Genomic DNA, 15,832 nt, shown 5'->3' on the forward strand with positions numbered 1-15,832 from the left:
TCATTATTATTCCTTTCTTATGTTTTGTTACCATTTATTTCCTAGTCTCTTTTCACTGTTCCCTCAGACTAAGACACAGAATTAGCTTTTCCTTTCTTTGATCTTACTGTCCACATGCAACAGACAACAGTTCTCTGCTCAGGTGTGATCAGCTCTTGGAATACTTAATGGGTTTTACTGTTGTTATTACTATTATTATTTGGTGTTTAAGGAACTCTGTCCCCTGAGAACTTTGATACTTTGATAGAATACACAGGCATTCCCCAGAGAGTAAAACAGGACATCTGGTACCTCTAAAAGTACATCTAACACATTTTGAAAGTGTTACAAAGATATACTCTGATTGAGAAAAATAGTATTGCTCAGAGACATACACACACTGCAAAGGCAAAACTAGAATAGGAGAAGAATCCTATCCGACCTTATTTCCTAATAGTGAAAAAAAAAAAAAAATCACAGGCAAGCAGCCCTATACACGATGCTATTGAATCATATGCATTTCCCCTCTACTTTCATTATCTCCCCTTCCAATAAATAACAAAGACTCATATGGCACCCAAAGCCGCAACTGAGTATTTCCCCCTAGTATAACCATCAGATCAGTGGGAAATGGGCAGAGTTCATCAAATGATTTCAGATACCTTTGATAAACATTGGATTAGAACATATGGTTTGTGTAGTCGGGGTCTATCCTTTCAGAGGCCACCTCCAGGCCAGCAGGGACAGGTAAGCCACATGCCATGTCCCTTCACAACCCCACCCTGTCAGTACTTCAGGCTTTGTCTCTTATCTTCTTTGTCTCTGGACACATATACATACACCCCTTGTCCTACTGCCACTCCAGTTAACTGCTGTTTTGGATACCGAGTCATGGGTCTCCCATGACCCACCATTTGGTTTTCTTTCTCACTGAGAGCACCCTAGTTCTTGGCTTACATTCAGGCTGAACACATGGGAACTGATCTTTCACTTGTCCACTGAACTCTCCCCTCTGGTGGCCCACCATTGTAGAGAGAGGATATAAAGGTGAGAGAGTCCTTCTCCTCCATCATTAACTCCCCAAGCTCTACTCTGTGGCAGCACTCCAAACCATGAGTTATGTAATAGCCACTTCTACCTTCTTTTTGCACCTGGTATAAAACACTTGATAAGTAGCTGTACAAACATATACTTAAACGGCTCATTCAGACATCACAAACAAACCCAGCAATAAAGACAAAAAGATGTTTGTTTATAAATGGACTGTGCATCGTTACCACTGAATAACTGTGAATGCCCAGGAGGCAAACAGAAGCATGGTTCTGCACAGGCCTGTGTTTTGGAAGATGGCAAAGTGAAATTAAAATAAACATATGATTATGAGCTTTTTTGCCAAATTTCTTAATGGAGGGCTTTATGTTCTCCTTTTTTTTTTTTTCTTTTTCTTCCTCCCCCCTGCCTTTTTTTTTTTTTTTTCTTGGAGAGCTGAGAGTCAGGGGAAGGGAGAGATGGGAGGATCCATGAGCCAATTAAGAAAAGATGAGCAGGCAATTGGAAAACAGTTTGAGGATGTAGGCTCAGAGACTCAAATCGTATAACTCTGCTTCAGGATGAGTCACTGAGTTACACCACAGAACATGTGCCAGACATCATTTTAATAAAAAAAAGCTTGATTTTGTGTATACCCTGTGACAGACATCATGCCAAGAAGTTTATATACATTTTTAAATTCTTTTACTTAATTATTACTTAAATCCTCCAAAATAGGTATTATAGTCTCCATTATACAGGTGGTAAGATTAAGGCTTATTGAGATTAAGTAAATGGCCCAGGATCACATTTGTCAGCAAAGACACTGGGACTCCAACTCAGAAGGTTCTGACCCCAAAGCCTTGACCCTTACCCATCCCTGCTTCACCCAGTACTCTTGCTAAGGGCTTAGTAAACACAGTAGCATTCTTCCTGGTCATTCTGATACCTTGGTAGCCTATACAAAAATTGTTTTACAGCCTCTTGCCTAAATCACCTTGTACGCTCTGAAACAAGGGGAATTACTGTGATATCTTCACTCATGATAGGCTTTATATGGGTAATAATTCCAAAATATGGTCTTGTTGGTTCAGATTAACCATCCCAACATGGTAGCTGTACTTCAAAAGATAATCCTATAGTCATTCCAAACATGACAAAGATGTCAGCGGGCAAGAAGGGCAGGAAAGAAGGCAAAACAATGAACCCCCAACTGCCTCCAGTCAAGTGCAGCTGCCTGCTCCCTGTGACTCAAGGTGGTGTACTTTTCCATGAAATAAGGATAATGACAAAACCACCTTGCAGAGTTGTGAGGATTAATAAGTGCTATTTATACTGTGTCCAGGAGAAAATTTGGCATATATTAAATTATTTTAATTCAGGTTCCCCAGAAACAGAACCCAGGGCAGGGAATCAGGTACGAATCATTTATTAAGAGGAGTTGATACAGGAGGGGACAACTGAGGCAAGACAGCAGTTTTAGGTAGGATCCTGGGGGGTGAGCTTCAGCCTCTGCTCAGAGTTATTCCCACTCAAGGCAAAGGTGTGGGGCTTTCACACTCCCACTCCCACCCATTGTTGGCTTAGGGCCACCCAGGGCAGGGATGGACTGTAGGCACTTCTGGCTCTCTGCACCCAAAGCTAGGCAGTTCCTCAGGGCCCAGGGATGGTCCTCTGAAGGGGTACAGGTGCTGGCTGGTGAAAGCAAAGGCCCACTGGAGCCAGGGGAGGAGAGCAGAGAAAATGAAGGGGATCCCAGAATATCAAGGCAGAGCAGTCACAGTATCTCCTGCAATAAGAATTGAATAACTACTTATTTAGATGCCCTGCTAATCACGCTAAGCAATAGGTCCCACAGCTGATTAAAACCTTATTTACAGAAGTGGCTGTTACAACCGAATAATATTTACAGCACAGCTTATCTGAGATATTTAATGACATGCACAAATAAGCTCTATTTCCATGTGTGTGACAATCATTTTGCCCAAATAATAATTTGTACACATAAATGAGAGCTATTCTGGCAAAAGAGAATTTCAGTTCTTTTTTTTCCCTTTGATGATTCATGCCACGGGGCGTACATTCACTCACATCACATACTATATCAAAACCATCCTACACGTGTTCCCGTGACACACAACCCTCCCAACACACACACACACACATACACACACACACAGATGTTTCTCTCAGTTTCCCCACACTGTCCCCGAACATCCAGTCCTTCCTTCTGCTTTAGCCCTCAACACCACCATCATCAAAAGATGTGGGAGAGATAGCTCCTCCTCACCAGAACGTTCTGGGATCTTCCAGATACTGGGAAAGTCCACTATTTATTTTTAAAGATTTTATTTATTTATTTGACAGACAGAGATCACACGTAGGCAGAGAGGCAGGCAGAGGAGAGAGGGAAGCAGGGTCCCTGCTGAGCAGAGAGCCTGATGAGGGGCTTGATCCCAGAACCCCTAGATCATGACCTGAGCCGAAGGCAGAGGCTTAACCCACTGAGCCACCCAAGTGCCCCTAGTCCACTATTTTTAATAAGGGTATTTATGGAGATTTAAAGTCATCGAGCACACATAGAGTAATGACAGTAATAATAAAAGCTCACCCATTTTTACGTCGGCCCTGTGCTATGCACTTCAGAAGTACTATCACAGAACAGGAATTTTAACAACAGTCTTAATGCTTTTTAAATCTCTGTTTTACAGATGGGAAAATCAAAACCTACCCAGTAAAAATTCACACCTACACAAGCCTACCTCAAGGCCTAACCACTTATACTACAACTATCAGCAATTAGCAGAATTGGGAGCCAGGAGGGTAACAGAAATCTGATACTGCAAAACTGGGGCAGAAGACAGCCCTACCTGCCACACCCAGATGATAGAAACACTCAAAAGTATTTGCAGGTCTCCAGCATGTTGGGCTTGGGGAGAGGGGTCATTATCTAATAACCCTCTTTCCCTCCTAAGTTTGGATCTAAATGAAACATTCAACAGAGTAGATAAATAGTGATCAGTTACCAGCTCATGGAGAATCATGCCCACACTTCATCCCAGATGCCCCACCTTCTTCCCAGTCCTGGGAATCAGCCCCACACAGGACTCGTCCTGGAGGGAAGGCTGTCCAGGGAACTTTCCACACTGCAGGAGTAGCAGACCTGGGTAAGCACTTCCTTGGGGCTGTGGCCAGCAGGCCAAAGTCTTTCACCCAGCTCGCCAGAGAAATTTGTCCTTCTTTCTTGGGGAGGAGTCAGGGTATGTGCATGGTAGGAAAGGGAGAAGCTGCAAGTGTTTTTCCACATCTGTCTCTCCTGGGGAGCACTGGAAATCCCTGTACTGGAGCAGAGGTTGAGAAGTGGGGAATAAAGCTTCCAAAGATACAGATGTAGTGAAAAGAAGGGCCATCTGTACCCCAATGTTTATAGCAGCAATGGCCACGGTCGCCAAACTGTGGAAAGAACCAAGATGCCCTTCAACGGACGAATGGATAAGGAAGATGTGGTCCATATACACTATGAAGTATTATGCCTCCAACAGAAAGGATGAATACCCAACTTTTGTAGCAACATGGATGGGACTGGAAGAGATTATGCTGAGTGAAATAAGTCAAGCAGAGAGAGTCAATTATCATATGGTTTCACTTATTTGCAAAGCATAACAAATAGCATGGAGGACAAGGGGAGATGGAGAGGAGAAGGGAGTTGAGGGAAATTGGAAGGGGAGATGAACCATGAGAGACTATGGACTCTGAAAAACAACCTGAGGGTTTTGAAGGGGCGGTGGGGTGGGAGGTTGGGGGAACCAGGTGGTGGGTATTAGAGAGGGCACAGATTGCATGGAGCACTGGGTGTGGTGCAAAAACAACGAATACTGTTATACTGAAAAGAAATTAAAAAATAAAAAAAAATAAAAAAAAAAAAACTTCACCTTAAGTCAGTGCTATATAATTTGGTCAGGACTATAACAAAGCACACCAGACACCCCAGTGAGAGCCTTATCACTTTCCATCTCTTAGGAGACAGAACATAAAACTAATTCTATGTGATGACATTATAGTAATGTCATAAAATAGAGCTTTGTTAAAACAAAAATGCAGTGACATAAACATTCAAATTTGCAACAAGTCCAGAAATATTTTGAGGAACTCTATAATGCATTAGTCCAAACTAATAAGCACTTTCATCTATGATTCGTGTCAGAAAGAAAGGCAATTCTTAGTATTCACCACCCACCTTGCATGCAGGGCTGATTGTAAACAACTAGATACCTCTTTATTACAGCTATTTCACATGTCTAAAGATAACGATTTTTTAAAAAGGCTTAAGATCAGTTTCATCGAGGTATAATTTACATTGAATAAGATGCTCTGGTGATGACCAAAAGAACTGAGTGCAACAGATACGGAGCAGATTACCAGCTAGACTATGAAGACGCTTATTCTGACAGAAAACGTTGGTTGAAATGCTCATTCCGCACAGGCTTGAAACCTCTGGACCTTATAGTAACTGTCAACAAAAAAGATCAGCATATCTGAGCTCTGGAATTTGGTGGAGAAAGATAAGACAATGGGTATGGCTTTGGAGGAGCTCTAGGTATTATGGAAAAAGTCTACACCACTACTACCTATAGCCAAACCTTGTGTAAGAAATACTATTTGAAGGTGACCAGAGTTAAAATTCAGAAATATATATCTGCAGTGAGACAGCATTCTGAAAAGAAGCTTTTGGGAGGGAGGAGAGGACACTGCAGATAAAGAATATACTGACCCATCATCCCAGCCTGTCCAAATCTTCGACATCAGACATTTTTCACTTAAGAATGCTGCTTGTCTCCAAACCTTTAAATTTATCTGTAAATATGTGTAAATTCCTATTCTTTGAGTGATTTCCTTTCATTATTTCTCAACCTAATCACAGCTTCCAGTTAAGCATAGTTTCCTTTGGGCATTCAATCATGTCTTCCATTTATCCATGAGTGCAACAGTCTTCCCTATTAGAACGTAAGCTCTGTGAAAACAAGAACTTAGTAAAAGAAAGCTCTATAAAGCAATGTTACTGAATGAGGACACAAGCAATATAAGGGGGCCAACTCTCTGACTGCCCCTTTCTTCATGAGGGACTTGCCTGGATCGGCATTTCCCCCAAAGTGTAGTCTGCAGTATGTGGACCTACAAGGTGATCTGAGTGGAGAAAGTTCTATGGGCAAATAAATTTGGGAAGTCTCTGTCTCATAATAGGTCCTTCTCTAGAAGTGTCACACACAGTTTAAGCTTTTTGTAAAGACCCTTGTTTAAATGTATTATCCAACCATTTCCCAAACTTTTCTAACAACAGAATGTCCCCACTCTCAACAGGACACCAACAAGCAGTCCAGTATTAAAATAAATGCCAAGATCCTTCTAAATCCTAACATGTCTAGGAACTTTTGGGTGGCTCAGTCAGTTAAGCATCTGCCTTCAGCTTAGGTCATGATCCCGGGTCCTGGGATCAAACTCCACGTAGGGCTCCCTGCTCAGCAGGGAGTTTGCTTTTCCCTCTCCCTCTGCCTGCCACTCTGCCTACTTGAATTCTCTCTGTCAAAAAACAACAACAACAACAACAACAAAACCTAAATTCTAATATGTCTATTAAAAAATACCATAAAACTCACTAATTAAAATTAATGGAGAAAAACAGTATGAAAGGCAGAAATTCTACATTAAAATAATATTTTTAAATGAAATACAGTATTTCAAGTCTATCAAAACTGAAATTAAGCTTACAAAATATAATCTAAGATATTTGCTACAAAAATAAAGAGTATTTAGCATATCTGCATGTTTTTAAGTAAGTCATTCAGAGACCTGGAAATTTTTATTTTAAGTATATTAACATTCTTTTTATGCAATTTTTTAAAAAGATTTTATTTATTTGAGAGAGAGAGAGCATGCACAAGTAGGAGGAGTGGCATAATTTTCATAATAGAAAAAATGTTACTTGAGGTTTTCACTTGCACTTTTTCACGAGTGTACAGTGGCATTTTCCAAAGGTTACGTGTGTGGTGACATCATTGCTCTAATGAAATGTGTACTTGGGAATTTCTTGTGTTATAAAATTAAGTTCCTTGGATTTCATTTCTAAAGTGTTAAGTACCAATAGGTACAACCAACAAAAATGAAAGTTCTTTTGTTCTTAATAATTTTTAAGAGTGAAAAATGGTTATGGAGGCCAGACCAAATTCAGAATTATGGTTCTAGAGGAATCCTCTCCTGCTTGAACCTGGAGATGTAGAGGTTTTCCTTGAGAGTTTGTTTTTTTTCCAGTAGGTTTTGAGTTTGCCCCTGGCTTGAGCCCCAAAGGGTTCACAAAAGGCTGAACTTTTCTATCAGTAGCTCAGCTCTGGATTTCCATATTTCCAGAGATACTAATAAGCTCAGGGTTTCCATCTCAGGTGGAAATCCAAGCCTTGTCTAAAGCAGGCAGTTGTGGACTGTCTTCTCTTCCAGGTGGGAATGGGCAGTGTGTGCCTGCTGACATGTGCTGGTCACAACTTGGAAGGCACAGTGTCATCTCCCACACACTGCTATGTCTGCACTTTCCATTTCTGAGACATGACAAACTTCTTTTTCTTTCTTTTGAGGTCAGCTATTTATTATCAAAATAATATTTTGATATATTATCCATGTAGGTGAAATAGAGTTTAGCCTGTGCTCAATCTACCATCTTGACCCACAGGTTGGCACTTTAATAACCTGCTTTAATCATATATTTTATATTTAAATTTTTCATATTTTTAAATATTCTTCTACCACTTTTATTTATGGTATACCATAATTCATTTAACTTATCTCCTATCATTGGACATTTAGGTTATCTCTACTATTTTAGTATTATTAGTAATAATAATAATAATAATAATACCCTTCTGGTAGATCTCACTGAGAATTCATGAAGTCAAAGGAAGAACCTAGTTTTGATGATTTTTATATATAATATCGCACTGTTCTTCAGAAAGACTGGGGCAATTAGGGGCGCCTGGGTGGCTCAGTTGGTTAAGTCACTGCCTTCGGCTCAGGTCATGATCCTGGAGTCCTGGGATTGAGTCCCACATCAGGCTCCCAGCTCTGTGGGGAGTCTGCTTCTCCCTCTGACCTTCTCCCCCGTCATGCTCTCTTTCATTCTCAAATAAATAAATAAAATCTTAAGAAAAAAAAATAAAGACTGGGGCAACTTATAACTTTCAGACACCTGAAGGAGAGCCCCCATTTCCTTGTGTTCTCACCTACCAAAATTCAGGAGTTGAGATTTCTGCCAAATTACAGAAAAATGGTGTTTTATTATTTTAAATTGCATGTGATTACCAGTGAAATTGAACTTCTCTTTCCTTGGGAAATCTTTTATCTTTTGCTCATTTTTGTTTCGAGATTTACACAGTGAGTTTAATGTGGCCCCCTCAAAAAATACAATCATCTCCCCAAGACCTATGAATGTGACCTTTTTGGAAAAGAGATTAAGTGGAGGATCTTGAAATGAGATCATCCTGGATTAGGTGGGTGGGCTCTAATTCCACGGGCAAGTGTCCTTATAAAATACAGAAGAGAGAAGACACAGACACAGAAGTAAAGCCATGAGAAAATCAAGGTGGAGATGACGCAGTCACAAGACAAGGAATGTCCAGAACCACCAGAAACTGCAAGTGGCAAGGAGGGGTTGTTCCCTCGGGAGAGACAGGGCATCCCTGCACCACCTTGAGCTGTGAGAAAATAAGTTTCTGGGTTTCAAGCCACCCAGGGTGGTAATTTGTTAAGCAGCCTCAAGAAAAGAACACAAGATCTGTTTCTTAGTGAATTTTAAGAACTATTTATATACAAACTTTTTTGTCATACCTATTATAAATACTTGTCTCAGAGGGCCTCATCTATGGTGTTTTTGCCAGGCGAAGCTATTGACTGTTTTCATAGGCTGTTTAAAATGTTCTTCCTTTATGTTTTTTGCCTTCAGTAGTGTATTAAGGCCCTAGTGTATTAAGGCCCTCCTGAAGCTCCAAAAAATTCACCCATATTTGTTCTGACTTTAGTTTCATTGTTTAATGTTTAGTTCTGGAATTTATTTTGCTATATTATACAAGGAAGGGATTTTTCAAATGAATAAACAAATATCCCAGAAACATTTATTAAAACACCCCTTTTATGAGAGTCAAAATTCCTATGTACATTTGTCTCTCCTGAGTTTTGAATTTTTCTACAGTCTCTTGTTGCCCCCATACCATTTGGCTTTAATTTTTATCACTTTGTTACAAATTTAATATCTATCAGTGCATGTAGCCCTCAGGACTCATCCTTTGCAAATATTTATTTGCATCCCATCGAATTTGTCTTCCAAATGAACTTTAGAATTGCTTAGTCATTTTCTTTTTTTTTAAAGATATAAAATCTAAGTTTAATTTATTGTTATTAGATTCAACAAACATAAAATCTGCATTTCAGTAGGTATAATCAGAAGAAACTTAACCAAAAGGGAAAAAAGAATTACAAAGAATTGCAGCACTAAACATGTTTAGAAGTGTATACACAGGCAATTAATATAGAGAATTATTAATATACTTGTTATTTTCCTTTCACAATAATAACTAAAGAGTATGCAAGGAAATAGTGATGTTCTGGATGAAATGCCTCTTCACACACTTTGAACAAACTCTAGCATATCAATATTTAACAATTTTAGCTCAGTAAATGAGCTTACTTCTTGCTTGTTAAATTATTTAATCAAAGTTGGATTGACAACAAATTATTTCTATTCTTCTCCTTTTTAAATTTTTATTATTTTAATTTATTTATTTTGTGTTATGTTAGTCATTTTCCAAGAAAATTTTCATTAGAATTTCAACTAGAATTGAACTAAGTTTGCAAATTAATTTTAGAAGAACTCAGTCTTAAAATAGTCATCCCGTCCAAAAATATATCTTTGTATTTATTCAAGTCTTCTTTTACATAACTCAGTGAAGTTTAGACATTTTCCTTGCATTGTGCCAGTTATTTAATGAACAAGATGCATACACACATATGTAGATATATCTATTTTGAAACTTTTTATTCATTTGTGTATTTGTTTATTGGTTTCTCAGAACCATGACATATATCCTGGCCACAAAGTTTAGTGTCTATCAGATCCATTCAGTGGGCCAGGAAGTATGCTCTGTCCCACAGTCAAACATTGGCCTCAGTGGGAAGGGAACACCCTGAATTTCAATCATGGAATAGAGCAGATGAACTGCAATTGCTGGGTCAGGCTTGCTTATGGAGACCTCAGAGAGAAAAGCCTCTGAACCATCCTGACAATCCCATCTCAGCTGTCCTCTGTAGGTCCTTCTATGCACCTGGCCCATCTCTGGTCAAGTGTTAAGAGGAGCAACACTGCAGGAGAACTGGTAAGCAGACTCAGAATGTCTTCAGTGAAGCCCAGAATGAGTACAATATCCTATATTCCTGTCCTGAAGTAGCTATCAGGATGCTGTCACCCCTTGGGGAAGCCAGATGCCTGACAAGCATCAAAACAATCTACATCATCAGGCATAATCATCTACAACTCTGTCATATGCAACTCCTACTCTTAAAGAAGAATGAGATATTCTCTTCCACAAAACGACCAAAGACATTCTGGCAGATGAGATCCCTGGCATCAAACACAGGCTGCCAGGTTGGAAAGGGACCATCTGGGGATGTGGCAATAACCACTCAGAGTGAATGCAGGTCAGTTCTCCTTTCACTAGAACTTAAGGATCATGGGAAGAAAACTTGAAGAGAAACAAAGCCAGGAATTGAATTCTTTCCAGAAGTGCATGGGTTAACACAAAGTCTTTCGAGGCCTGGGAAAAGCAGGGGGGGAAAAGAGCAACTTCCCTCAACAATTCTTCTTATCTCCTCTGGGATTAAAAAAAGGGCCCCCAAAAGATCCAATCATTCATTCAAGAATAATTTATTAAGCACCTACTATATCCCAGATATTCATCTAGGAGTTGCTAGGAGCTGAGTCTGAACAAAACATACAAAAGCCCTGATGGTATGGAGCTTTCTTTCTAGTGTAACAAACAAATAAATATATGATTTCGTGTAGTGGTAAGGCTACAAATAAAAATCAAGCAGGGTAGGAGGATGGAGCAGCAGAACTCTCTGTGATGATGGAGATGTTCTAGATCTGTGCTATCCAATAACAGTTGGGCAAAATTTAAATCTAAATAACCACACCTGATGAGTAGCTACCCTATCGGACACGGTAGGGTTAGGGTGTGCAGGAAGGGCAGCTATTCTAAGAGGAGTGGTCTGGGTGAGAGCCTCTGAACAGAGGAAAACTGAATAGAAGCCTGATTACGGCCAGGGCGATAAGCCAGGCTGCTCTCCAGGGGCTCAGAGCTTTCCAGACACAGGAGAAGCAAAAAAAAGCCCTCAGCTGGAGAAAGGCAAGGAGTCCAGGGGCCTGAGTAGAAGCAGGGAGGGGCAACAAGGGAAGTGAATAGAGACAGATCATCAAGGACTTCGAGGCCACAGTAAGGATTTTGGGTTTTACTCTAAGTGGATGGGTTTAAGGTAGGGAAAAGGTAGCTTAATAAAACCCTATTTATGTAAACACTGGAAATGCTTTCTTTTCTTTTACTGTATCTTATTAGCCCTGCTTTTCACATCTGTTCCAATCTTTGTTCTGGCTATAATCATCTGATAATGAATAGGAAAACTTCAAAATAAAGGCACGATTTATTAAATGTTTTTAAAGACAGGTTTGAGGAAGGAGGAAGACAGTTGGAAAAAAAGTTCCTCAGAACAGACAAAGCAATCAAGAGAAAAACCCAACCCTCCAATGTACCCAGTACACACTTAATAAGGACCTGTGATCAGTTACCCTTCTCCACATTCACTCAATCTGACGTCAGAGCTACAGTAAAATGAGACTAATTTCCGTTTCCTCTGCTTTGCCCATCACTGGAACTAGAAGAGAAAGAAGTGGACACAGGCAATTTATAACTTAGGTAGCCATATCTTACTTAATATTTAAAAGTTGGCTAGGGAGCCAAAAAGCAGTGTCGGGCAATTACTTACATGCACAGACAGAACATGACAAGAGTCATGTAATGCACACACTGTGTCAGTGGAATAAACACCTGGTTATTCCTACATTGGTACAGAAACTCTGCTGCAACCCTTGAGCAAACAGGTGTCCTTGACCTATCAAAATGACCTAAATGATTAGACATAAACTGTGGTCTTGTTTGTAAGTCACACACACACCTGGGTTCCAACCCTGCTTTTGTGCCTTGCTAGCTTTGTGACACTAGGCAAGTCACTTCCGGTCTTTAGTCCTCAATTACGCTCTTTGTAAAATGGAAGATAAAAGCCCCGTTTGGAGGATTACATAAAATAGCATCAAAGGCAACCCTGGGCACATGGTACTTCCTCAATAAGTGCCAGTGTACTTGAAATTAAAGAAGTATAAAAGGATGTCATTTATAAATATAATTCACAGTCCAGCAGTGATAATGCTGGCAATTTCTGTTTTTGAAAGGAAAAATGACCATGAATCACAGGTTGGGGAGTCAGGAAGCACAGTGCTTTTTCCTGGGGAGAGACTCACGTGGTGTTGATGGCTGTTACTGAGATACACACCCTGAGGTCTGGCAGCAAGGAAAGCTCCAAGAGCAATGTCTATTTGTCTGTTGGTCTTTTCTGAGCTAGTCAGGTGATGTGATTAGCGTCCTTGCAGTTTGCATACAATTTAAAGGCAGAGCCACATTTATCAAATCTGCCTCATTCATATTATCACATGGATAACAGAAAAACACTTTCTCCCAGGACCTCAGGTAATTCCCTTCACGTCAACAGGAGAAAGGGAACAGACTCCTCCAGGCTTGCACTATTCTCCCCTTCATGTCTGCAAGCGGTGTATTTTCTCTTTTTTCTTTGTCCATATCTCCTTTTGCAAGCTGCCCAGGGAATGGCTACAAAGGCAGCTGCCTTTGTTTACTTCAGCGCCTCTGAGCACGTGATAAATTCCCCAGAGCTTTATCCCCAGGGATGCTCTTCTCATTGTTCCCTTTGCTTTGTGGCCTCTACAAGGACACCTCCACCAGTGCCCTGTGGCTAAATGCAGCTGCTGCTCTGGGACAGAGGTGTTGGGGTGGTGATCGGCAAAGCCTAAGAATGGAGTGTCCATGGATTCAGTGTACCATCTGCTGCCCAGGGCTCGCTCTCTTTTTTTCCAACTGTTTTTTTTTTCTTTTTTTAAGTTTTGTTTTGCTTTGTTTTTATTTAAATTCCAGTTAGTTAACATACAGCATTGTATTTAGTTTCAGGTGCACAATATAGTGATGCAACATTTCCATACATTACCTGGTGCTCATCACAAGAAGTACCCTCTTTAATCCCTACCACCTTGTTCACCCATCTCCCCACCCACCTCCCCACTGGTGACCATAGGTTCCTTCTCTATATAAGAGGCTAGGACTCTCTCACTGCAAGATAATTCTGCGTGACCAAGGTAGCCACTGAAGAATGGGTGCCCTCCTCTCTTTTCCGACAAAACCTTCTCCTTTGTTGCCCATGTGGAAAGGAGCTGCTCAATAATTCACACAGGACATATACAAAAATGGCTAGGGAGTTCCTAAAGTACTCCTCCCTTTGCTGACCTATTTTTAGTTAAACACTTTATTTCAAGGAAACGTGGAAATCATGAATTCCAAGTTCACTAATTGGGTTGATAAGATAAATATTGGTGAGGTAAGATGGACTTCTTGGTTAAAAACCTCTCGAGTGGATTACTGAATATTCCTCCGATGTATGAGAACAGATCTGGGCCTAACACAACAGTCACAGTAAAGTCAGAATTCATCCATCCACCCCACCAGACTACTAGTTATTTAAAAGAAGAGACTATTTGGGTTCATCTCAGATCCTTAGTCCCCAAGACAATCCCAGACCCTCATTCAACTAAGAGATACTTCCACTTACTCAGTAGTAGCATCTGGACTCTTCCCAGACTCCGTGCATACGGAAATTAAAGGCACGGATCCTCATCACCAAGGAATTTTCCATTTAGTGGAGCATCCAAGCACTAAACAGATAATTGTATTATAATGTAATAAAAGCTATGTGCTGGCACATGTTATTCTGATAATCTGAGATACAGTGAGATCTAAACTGATTTGACCAGACAAGTAAAGCATTCACAGACTAAGGAATTAGCTTATTGAGGCCATAGTAGGAACTCAGTGTACATCAAAATAAAAATAAATAAACATGTTGTGTACAAGAGCCTTTGGCACAACTGTACCTGTGTCAGAACAAAATAAACAAAAGCAAAACCAAAAATGGATTTCCACCTTTGGAAATGTAAATGTAACTTCTGTAACTGTCATGCCACTGGGGCCAATAGACAACTCAACCTTGACCATACTTGCTAAAATTAAATTGTTCAATTTCTTCCATTAGCTTTTGGGTGTCTCATCTCTCTGACATTGTTATCCACTACAGATTAGCACCAAGGAGGAAGGTATAAATCACAGAAATACATGATCAACACCTGATTACATACGGTAGTATATTCTAAAAGGCACTCCAAGAGATATTAAAAAGTATTCCTCAAAAAGAAGGTTTATGGACCATTAAGATGGGAATACACCTGTCACTTTCTCACAACCTCCAGTGCTCATCACCTAGTCCAAGCCACCATCTTGTTTCACCTGGACATTACAATGGTCTTCCCATTTCTACCTTTGACCTCAGAGGCTCTTCTCCATATAGCAGGCAGAGTAAACCTTTCCAAAGATAGGACAGATAATATCACTCCAGGGCTAAGAGTCCTCCAGGGGCTTCTCCCTAAGAGGGTCCAGCCCATCTCCTCTCTGGTCTCATCTTCTACCACACCCCAGCCTACTAAAATATGCCACTCTTCTGCCTCAGGGCCTTTGCACTTGCTATAGAAGAGCTTAAAATGCTCTTCTCCCTCCCTTATAACCGTTGGCCTCCCTCCCTTACTTTCTTTTGGTCCCTTCACCAATGCCACCTCCGCATAGAGCCCTAGACCACTATCTAAGACAGTGCCTTCCACATCATCATGCTCTGACCCTTTATGCTGTTTTTCTTATCATCTTTCATTATCTGACAACATGTTATATAATTTTTACTTTTTTATTACTTGATGATCTCCAGAAACTATAAACTCCATGAGAAAGGGAACTTGAAAAAAAAAAAAAAAAGACTTTTTTTATTTATTTGACAGAGAGAGAGCAAATGAGAGAGGGAATACAAGCCAGGGGAGTGGGAGAAGGAGAAGCAGGCTTCCCACTGAGCAGGGAGTCTGATGTGGGGCTCGATTCCAGGACCCTGGGATCATGACCTGAGCCAAAGACAGATGCTTAACAACTGAGCCACCCAGGTACCCCAAGAAAGGGAACTTTTATTTTGTTCTTGGCTAAATTCCCATCACTTTCTAAAGAATGCTTGACACTTTCTAAAATTACTTGTAAAACAAATTCCTGAACAGAACACCAAAATAAGCAAAACTGAATATTTTTATTGTTCTTACTGTTTTTATAGGCCTTCTCAGGGACTTTGGCATGCCACTCATGCTTCATGTGTATCCTTCCTCCATGAAGTGGAAAAAGCAACATCACCCATACTTACCTGACCCTGCAGCCCAAAATATGTTACAGAACAAGCAATGTCAGGACAAGTGTTCAGATACCCTCATCAGGAGTCAGATGCAACAGGGATGAACACATTTTCCTAGTGTTGCCAACAAGAGAAGTTTCCCTTAAGCAAGACAGAGGCCTTCTCTTGCAACCAATGCAATTCT

At 40.4% G+C, this 15,832-nt stretch overlaps 1 protein-coding gene across 1 annotated transcript in view; it reads right to left on the bottom strand.

Annotated features, from left to right (window-relative positions):
- The window catches only part of SV2C (synaptic vesicle glycoprotein 2C), a 210,029-nt gene that overhangs the window by 163,043 nt on the left and 31,154 nt on the right, over positions 1-15,832 (bottom strand). The window lies entirely within an intron of this gene.

Source organism: Lontra canadensis, unplaced genomic scaffold (genome assembly GCF_010015895.1).
Source record: "Lontra canadensis isolate GAN:19392208 unplaced genomic scaffold, GSC_riverotter_1.0 scaffold4, whole genome shotgun sequence".
NCBI lineage: Eukaryota > Metazoa > Chordata > Mammalia > Carnivora > Mustelidae > Lontra > Lontra canadensis.